The following is a 9,521-nucleotide window of genomic DNA, read 5'->3' as shown; positions in this document are numbered from 1 at the left end:
GAAAGTTGAACATGTCCACTTGAAGAAATATTATGAAGAAGTGCTCCGGGGTCCCCACACGTGGGATGTACTATTTAGTGCTCATGACTATAAATGGAAATCCACTACGAGAGAACAAATGTTGCCAGAAGAAAAATGTTTTGAAAGGCCCTATGCATTTGAACTTCACTTGAGTTCAAAAGAGCTATGTGAGATTTAGCATGGAGTAGGTTAATACCTTCATGGATTGGTTGGCAATGCTCTAATCAGCTCTAATTCTTCTGAACACCGTATGGGTGTATTTGTTCTCAAAGGGCCCCCTATCCCTCCACACAAATACATTTCACCTCTTGCATTTGAATAGGGGTTTAGGCCTGACTCTCAAAATGGTAACTTTCATAAAATAAATGTAAATATATTTTTTTTAAAGTGTGATCGGTATTTCTCCTGGTGTTTTGTTCTGCTCTCATCCACCCAGAACTGATGAAGGATCCCGCTGTCTTCCCAGAATCCCCTTGGCAATGCTGGATCACTAATCAGGGAATATACACAACCCACCTGTGTGCATAATATGCTCAAACCTACCCTAAAAGCAGACCCTGCTTCTTTCTCCAACTCAGACCACTAGTCTTCAGCCATAAAAGGCTCCCTTGGTTCCTTCTCTATCCAGTATCCCTCAATCAACATTTTGGGGAATTCTGAGCTTTCTCTGCCTTTCAAACTACCTCTTTGATCAAATGCTGGTGTTTCACCTAAGGCTTACTGGAATTATTTCTTATAGATTGTCTAGCCACAGAGCCAGCGTTCAGTAACTGAGGCCCTGGATTTCTTCTTAAGTGCTTTCTGCTGTCCAGAATTCTGCTTTGCATGTGGTTCTCCACCATACATCAGAGGCTGTATTTCCATAGGGTTGAGTTTTCCTCACTGCATACCTGAGTCCAAGTGTAAGGGGTTTACGGACACCTACGATATTCACCCGGCCCTCCATGGTCGCAGGTCTCAATACATCTCTGAAATGAAAATGCTGGACACCCCAGATCAAACATTCAGGTCAATTGAGGTTCATTTTTGGGATTTCCCAAAAGCTATGCTGGCCTGACTGTGCCAAGGAAGATAGATAGTTACACATTAGGGGCAGGAATTGCTGTTTGGCAGGGAGTTGTAACCTTGTGTTATACTACTGTGGTGCATGGTTTCATTCAGGCCCATAGTTTGCAAGTGTCTTTACAATGCAAATTGTGTGACATTGCTAAAAGGTACCTTTTACAGACTTGCGTGAAAAAGGAATGGTTTCTTACCTGTAACTTCAGTTCTCTCATAGGGGAGTTTCCATAATAAGTCATAAGCACTGAATAGTACCGCCCATGTGCGGGGATCCCAGAGCACTTCTCCAAATATCTTCTTAAGTGGAAGTTTTCACCTTTCTTCAGGAAGGCCTGTTAAGTCACTTAAGAAAAGGACAGATAATGCAGTCTATGTTCCTAGACTACACTGGCTGAGCTCTTCATCCTAAATCAAAAAAGTGTCAGCACATTATAATTTGAGAGTAATTTGTTCGCAGAATGAATCTCCCTCACAAAGCCTTTTTGCATGATAGAGATTAAGGAAAGGAGGACAGCGTAGCCTCATAGGCTGTCATTATATGGCTGAAAAAAAAGCCTATGCCTTTAAGAACTCAGACACCACCAGTATCCCTTCATGTACAGCTGGTGTTAGTTGTTTCAGTTCTTTTTTAAGGCGACACTGGACTCATACAGTGTGTATCAATACCTCTGTCTTCTTATGACTTATCATGGGAATTCCCCTATGGGAGAACTTGAGTTACAGGTAAGAAACAGTTCCTTTCCTCTCGTATGGGATTTCCATATATAGCCATAAGCACTGCATAGAATAGCAAGCCCACCCCTACGGAGAGGGGGGGGAGAGAAAGAGGGTGAACTGGACAACATAGCAAATAGGTTCCTAAGGGAAGCCTCCCCTACTCAAGCGTCTGCTCTAGTGTCAGAGACTTAGCAGTAGTGTTCAGTGAAGGTGTGAACTGATTTCCAGGTTGCTGCCTTGCAAATTTCTGGGATAGGAATATTGCGCAGGAAAGCAGTTTGCTTTTGGTCTAATAGGGAGCGTTTTGTTAGTTTTTTGATAGCAGACTAGAATACATGAGGCTATCCCTCGCAGGATGGATGTGGCAAGGCCTGTGCGTATAGGACCATTATTGATAAACAAATGGTCCGATTTGTGGATGGTTTGTGTTTTGTCAAGATAGAATTTGACAACTTGTTTTACATTCAGGGAATGGAGTGATCTTTCTGCTGGGGTAGAGGGATTCTGAAAAAAGGCAAGGAGAGGGATTGGTTTATGTGGAAATCCAAAACCACCTTTAGGAGGAATTTGGGGTGTGTCCTCATGAGCACTTTGTTGGAATGAAATACTATGGAAGGTTCATTTGAACACAGTGCCTTGATTTCACTGACTCTGCGGGCAGATGTAATGGTCACAAGGAAATCGACTTTCCAAGATAAGTGTTGGAGAGAGGCCTTATTTATGGGCTCAAAAGGGTCCTACATAAGGCTTGAAAGAACTATATTTAGCTCCCATGGAGGAGAAGGGCGCATAATGGGAAGAAAGACTTTCTTCATACCCTCTAAGAAATCCTTGATGACAGGGATTCTAAAAAAAAGAGGTTTGTGAAGAACATTTTCTGTATGCAGTAAGAGCTACCAGATGGAATTTTATAGACGAGACCTGCAAGCCAAATTGTACTAAATGGAGTCAGTATGGAAGTATGACATCTTTCTGGCAGGTGGTAGGGTCTTTGCTTTTTGATGAAGACCATATGCAAAATCTCTTCCATTTGAAGGTATATGCAGCTCGTGTGGAAGGCTGATTCGCTTCTTTAAGAATGTCTGTGCATTCTTGTGGAAGCTTCAGGTGACCATATTGTACTAGCTCATGAGCCATGCTGCCAAACACAAAGAGGAGAGATTGGGATGCACCATCTGACCTCCAAATTTCGTTAATAGATCCTGTCTGCATGGCAGCCTGAGATGTGGATAGATGGACCAGTGAAGGAGGTCCGTGAACTACCATTGACGTGGCCACCCCGGATCTATGAGTATCATCTTGGCTCTTGACTGGGATAGCTTGATGAGGACTGCCGGAATTAGGGGAATTGGTGGAAAAGAGTAGAGAAATCTGCCTGACCAATTGATCAGTAGGGCATTCCCAAGGGTCCCTGGTTGGAAGTACCTCGATGCAATGTTTTGGCATTTTGGTGTTTTCTGTGGTGGCGAACAAATCGATGGCCGAAGTTCCCCACCACTGAAAGATGTCTTGAACAATGTTGTTGTTTAAGACCCACTTCTGGTATTCGTGGGGTATTCGTGGATGAGTCTGCTGGGAGAATAGGCTTGGGTATTTTGCTCTCCCAGAAGGTGAGTCACGGTTATCAACAAGCCCCTGGCCAGAAGCCATCTCCAGGTTGTCTGGGCTTCGTGAGATAAGGGCTTGGACCTCTTCCCTTCCTGCTTGTTGAGGTAGTACATGGTTGTTCTAGTGTCCATCTGAACTAGCAGGGAGTTGGAGGAAAACAATGGAAGGAACACTTTCAGCGCTAGATGAACTGCGTGCAGCTTTAGGAGATTGATGTGATATGTCGACTCTCTCTGTGAGCACTTGTTCAAAATGTGTAGGTGGTCCAAGTGGGCTCCCCATACTTGAGAGAGGCATCCGTGACTTAAAAAAAAAAAAATGACAAAATCCAAGCTTTTTTGGTCATAAACCATCAAAGCATCAGCCATAAAAATTACAAAAATAGATTATGTGAATAAAACAGTTAAAATCATCATAGAATTCTAAAAGAATAAAAATACTCGATTATCCAAGACTAAGCCCTAGAGCATACATAAGTAGCACCATTAATCAAACATGCATACATAAAAGATATATATTACTTTTTTTTTAAAAAGCGGGTACGTATGTTCCATGCAGCCACGAGGAACTTGCTAACTGTATGAACCAAAACCAAAACAACTGTATGAACTCTTTAAAATCCTAAAGGCTATAACATATTGTCTAATGTCCAAATTCTGGAAAATTGGCCGAGTCCACTTGCATCGTGCGGAAGCATAAGCTGTGTAAAAGAACAGAAAGTGTTCAACTGACTCAGAGGCACCGCTGCAAGCCGGGCATAAGTTAGATACAGACGATTCCTTCCTACTACTAGTAAAAGACATTAGCAGGAAGCACCCGTAACAAAAACGAACATACAAACTCTTGCCTAAGGAATCGGAAATAACATCTAAAAAAGGTTTGAACTGGGGGTACCATTTAAAATCAAGAAATTGATTGGCCAGCCGCCCATGGGTTGTACCAAGATGATTATTCCTAACATAGGACAAATAGGTTAGTTTCAAGGATTTACTTAAATCCTGAGGATTCTCCTAATAGCTCCAAAGACCCAGAATATGGAGCCGCTTGACACATGCCTGAACCATGGAATAGAGACTACAATAGATCTTTTTAGAAGATCAAGAAGTGAGTCCCTATAATTAGTGAGCTCCAGAGTAGTCCAAATCCTAACCCAAACAAGCATTTTCAATGCATCTGGTCTAGCATTTGCTCGAGTTAGAGCTATTAGCTTTGTAAACTCCTAACCGGACTTTCCTTGCCACACACGATCGTGCTGCATTTTCTTTTCATTTGTGTGGCAAGAAAAGTCCAGTAAGGAGTTTACAACGCTAATAGCTCTAACTCGAGCAAATGCGAGACACGTTGCTATTAGCTTTGTAAACTTCTAACCGAACTTTTCTTGCCACACAAATGAAAAAAAAAACGCAGCAAGATCGTCTTTTCATTTGTGTGGCAAGAAAAGTCCAGTTAGGAGTTTACAAGGCTGATAGCTCTAACTCGAGCAAATGGGAGACCCATTGCTATTAGCTTTGGAAACTCCTAACCGGACTTTTCTTGCCACACAAATTTTAAAAAACGCAGCACGATCGTGCTATGTAAACCCCAGCGCGATCGCGCTGCGGTTTTTGTTCTTTTCATTTGTTTGGCAAGAAAAGTCCAGTTAGGAGTTTACAACGCTAATAGCTCTAACTCGAGCAAATGCGAGACTCGTTGCGCCGATGAGCGCACCTGGGGATGAAAACAATAAGCTGTAGAGCTCAACTGCAAAAACACATGGTGTGTTTTGTGACCTTTTAAAAATAAGCACGAGAAATTGAATCATGTTTGCATAACATAAAAAACAATGAGGGGAGAGCAAGCTGGCCCTGGAAAAGCCCCCCTCTGTTTTATTATGTTTGCAAAGGGAGCTGGTGGGGAGGAGGAACTGAACAAGCACCCACAGTGTTGAGGTGAAACAGGCAAATGCCAAAAAAAAGTCCCTTACAGAAGACATAAACAGAACATAGCATAATTACACAGTAGTTTGTGCTGCTCCCAAAGTGAAAAAAGGCAGGACAAAGAGGCAGAACTGACCACTAGCAAGCAGCGATTTTTGAAGGACATTGCAACTAACAAATAAAAACGCTGGTACTCACTCTATAGTATACTTAAAAGTATACAGCAGGCCAAACGCTAACACTCGACCTAAAAAGTAGGGCTAACATATCAGAAATACAATTAAATCCAAGATCCAAAAAGATGGGAGCCATGGGGGTACTGCCTGGACATGGAAGTAGTGCTCTGGCAAAATTCACTCACATGCAGTTTTTGAGATTTACAAAAGCCCCAAACCTCAGTGCCTTAGGCAGCAGCATTTTGTGCTTTAGCCAAGTAAATCTTTATAGCCGGAGCGTTGGCTCTTGTATCGGTGCTTTTATGTAGGCGCAAAATGGCACCCGATCTATGTTTTAGAAGGGACATGCTTTTGGTCTTCCCAATTAAATTTATTGGTGATCCTAACACCCAAATGATCTATTGAACTAACTTTGTCCAAAGGAACCCCATCTACAGTGATAGTGCATCTTGTGGCTGGCCCGAGCTGAACACCATCAATTTGGTTTTGTTGACATCTAGTTCCAACCCACAATCTGCACAAAACACTGTGAACTTATTAACAAGAGTCTGGAGCCCGATCAGGGTCTTGGAGATGAGGAGGGAATCATCCGCTGAAAGCAATATAGGGATTTTTTGAGACACAGCTTGAACCACCTCATTTATGTATAGGGTAAATAGAGTTGGTGCCAAGACGCAGCCTTTGCGAACCCTGCTGGATAGTGATATGATCTGTTAATTCTCCCTGGTTGCCCCATCTCACCTGAGCATATGTGCCCTCATGTAGCCCTTGTAAGAGCTGAATTATATTCCCTGGAGTGCCTATTTTGTGTAGAAACTCCCACAGTTTCTCTCTAGGGACCAAATCAAATGTGGACCAAAGGTCCACAAATACAACATACAGGTTTTGTTTGGCAAGGGGTACGTAATTTCCAATAAAGGAGCGCCAACCGAAAGACTTGATCCACCATACTTGTTTTGGAATGCAAACTCGCCTATAGGGGAGAAATCATGATTGGCATCAGCCCAGTCCAACAACCTATCCAGTAACTGTTTAGAAAAAGTTTGGGAGGCTGTCAATAAGACTAATAGGTCTATAGTTATCGGGAAAGCTCACTTCACCCTTCTTATAAATAAGTGTTATTTCAGCCCCTTTCCAGGTACTGGGCATTGGGCCCCATCTGCTATTTCATTAGATAGCGTATCGCTATAGCTAGACCAAATTTCCTGCTCAGACTTAAATAGATCCCTGTTATCTTATCTGATCTAGGGGCTTTAAATGGTTTTAAAGAGTCAGTTGCGGCAGTGGTTTCCCCCCCAGGGTAACGACAATGCTATCATCGGGATTATTAACACCTGCCCCTGGCCCACCTAAGAGTGAGTATTGTTTGAAGAGGAATATCTTGAAGGAATGGTGTTCCTCGCAGGCTATTGGTTGGAGAGTGCCACCATTTAAATGACAGTTTCGTGTGATGGGATAGCTGAATCCTGTAATCCCAAATGCCAGTCCGCTGGTCCCACTGGTCCTCGATGCATTCCTGTAATGGTCTCATGTGAAGATGGGCATTCAGTGTGAGAAATATGCAGGAAGCCATCGAGCCGAGGGGAGAAGATACTGCTCTCACGGTTGGATGAGAGATCTCATGAGTGTAGGAAGCTGCCTCTGTATAGTGTGCACAGAGTCCAGGGGTTCCCCAGAGGCTTAACAGAGGCTAAAGTAGATAATACTAATGCTTTCTTTTGTGGCAATGTGGTCGAGCAGTTACGCTTATCAGAGGGTATTGCAAAGCATTTGTTGTACACACACAGACAATAGAAGAAGCACATACTCAATAACTTAACTCCAGACCAATGGTATTTATATAGCTAAAATATGTTTTTATTTCTAGAACCCCAAAATTCAAGTTGCGGGTAAGTACTTCAATAGATTTGTATTTCACACAAATATCAACAATACTTTGTTTGAAATCGATAAGTTATACAATTTTTGAAATATTGGCAATTATCTGTTTGCTGGGGAAGCAGAAAAGTTAGTTTGATTTGCAGGTAAGTACAAAACATACAGTTCCAGTTTCCGGGGTTTAGGAAGTCCACAGGTCGGGGTTCAAGTTAACTCCAAACACCCACCACCAGCCACACGGGGCCGGACGGATGCAGAGGTCAAAGTTGAGGCAAATTTGACGTATCATCCTATTGAGACTGGGGGCACTCAGTTTCAGATCTGCAGGCAGGTAAGTACCTGCATCTTTGGAGGGCTGACCTGGTTGGTTTGGAGGAGCACCGGAGGGGGGGCACAAGTAGGCACAAAACACACACCCGCAGTGGCACAGGGCTGGCCGAGCGCAGGGTGCAAGCAGAGCATCGGGCTCCCAAAGCTTTTCTATGAGGGGACCCCAAGAGTCACTTGGATGCAGCAGGCTGGGCCCAGTGGGTCGGTTCAGGAAAACCACAGGTTGGACAACTCGGAGAGCCACCGGGTGAACGTTGCTGCACTGGAGGTCGGTTTCCCCAAAGCCAGGGGGCTGCGGGTTACATGGACCTTTAGGCAATGGGTAGCTTCATCCCGGGCTTTCGTGGTCAGGGGGGTCCTCTGGATTCACACTGCAGGTGGCGTCGTGGGAGATGGGAGAGGTCAGCCCAGGGTGTGCACTTGCTTGGCATTGCCTGGGGATCCTCTCTAGTCAGTTGGGCCACCTGGACACGGGCCATGGGCGTCGGGTGCAGAGTGGTCAGGACTCACGCATCCGGGGGTGCTGGAGTCCTTGGGTGGTGTTTCTTCTTGGACAGGGCCGCTGTCCACGGGAGTTCTTGGTCCTTTTTGATGCAGAGCAGTCCTCTGGAGCTTGGCAGAGGTCGCTAGTCCCGCAGGATGCGTCGCTGTTCTTGTGCAGGTTCTTTGAAGCAGGAGACAGACCGGTAGGACTGGGGCCAAGTCAATTGTCATCTTCCTTCATCACTGCTGGGGGTTCAGCATAGTAGTTCTTCTTCTTTCTTGTCAGGCCTCCAGGAATCTGATGGCTTGAGTTCAGGTGAGCCCTTAAATCCTGGATTTAGGGGCGTTACAGGGGTCAGAGGGCAGTAGCCAATGGCTACTGTCCCTGAGGGTGGCTACACCCTTCTTGTGTCCATTCTCTTTGAGGAGGCGGACACAGTCCTAACCCTATTGTCCCTGTCCTCCAACTCAAAATGGAGTATTCTGCAGGGAGGGAGTCACCTCATCTCTGGACACCTTAGGGGTAGTCCTAGCTGGGGTGGTCACTCCTCCCTGTTTTCCCAAATGTTCCCGCCAGACTTGACGCCAAAAGTGGGGCTTTGTCCGGGGGCGGGCAACTCCACTAGCTGAAGTGCCCTGGGGCACTGTAACACAAGACTTGAGACTTTAAGGCTCACTGCCAGGTGTTACAGTTCCTGCAAAGGGGAGGTGAAGCACCTCCTCCCAGGACAGGCTTTGTTTCTGGCCTTAGAGTGCACAAGGGCTCTCACTCCATGTGGTCAGAAACTTGTCTGGAAGTGGCAGGCTGGCACAGACTGGTCAGCCCTGCACTAGCAGTTTGGCTGACATATAGGGGGCATCTCTAAGATGCCATCTGGGTGCATTTATCAATAAGTCCCACACTGGCATCAGTGTGGGTTTATTGTGCTGGGACGTTTGATACCAATTCAGTGAAGCCATTATAGAGCTGTTGGGTTTGTTATGACAACCTGCTAGACCATGCACTCAATACAGCTACACTGCACTTACAATGTCTAAGAATGGACTTAGCTAGTGTGGGGGCATATTGCTCATGCAGCTATGCCCTTACCTGTTTTATAGTGCACCTTGCCTTAGGGCTGTAAGGAATGCTACCTATGCCACAGGCAGTGGTTTGTAGGCATGACCCCCTGAAAGGAGTGCCATGTTGACTTTGCCTGTTTCTCCCCACCAGCACACACAAGCTGCAGGGGCAGTGTGCATGTGCTTTGTGAGGGGTTCCCCAGGGTGGCATTATACATGCTGCAACCCTTAGGGCCCTGCCCTGGCCGCAGGGCCCTTGGTACCAGGA

Source organism: Pleurodeles waltl, chromosome 3_1, assembly GCF_031143425.1.
Source record: "Pleurodeles waltl isolate 20211129_DDA chromosome 3_1, aPleWal1.hap1.20221129, whole genome shotgun sequence".
Classification (NCBI taxonomy): domain Eukaryota; kingdom Metazoa; phylum Chordata; class Amphibia; order Caudata; family Salamandridae; genus Pleurodeles; species Pleurodeles waltl.
The sequence above is the reverse complement of the archived record's forward strand: the minus strand, read 5'-3'. Positions refer to the sequence as shown.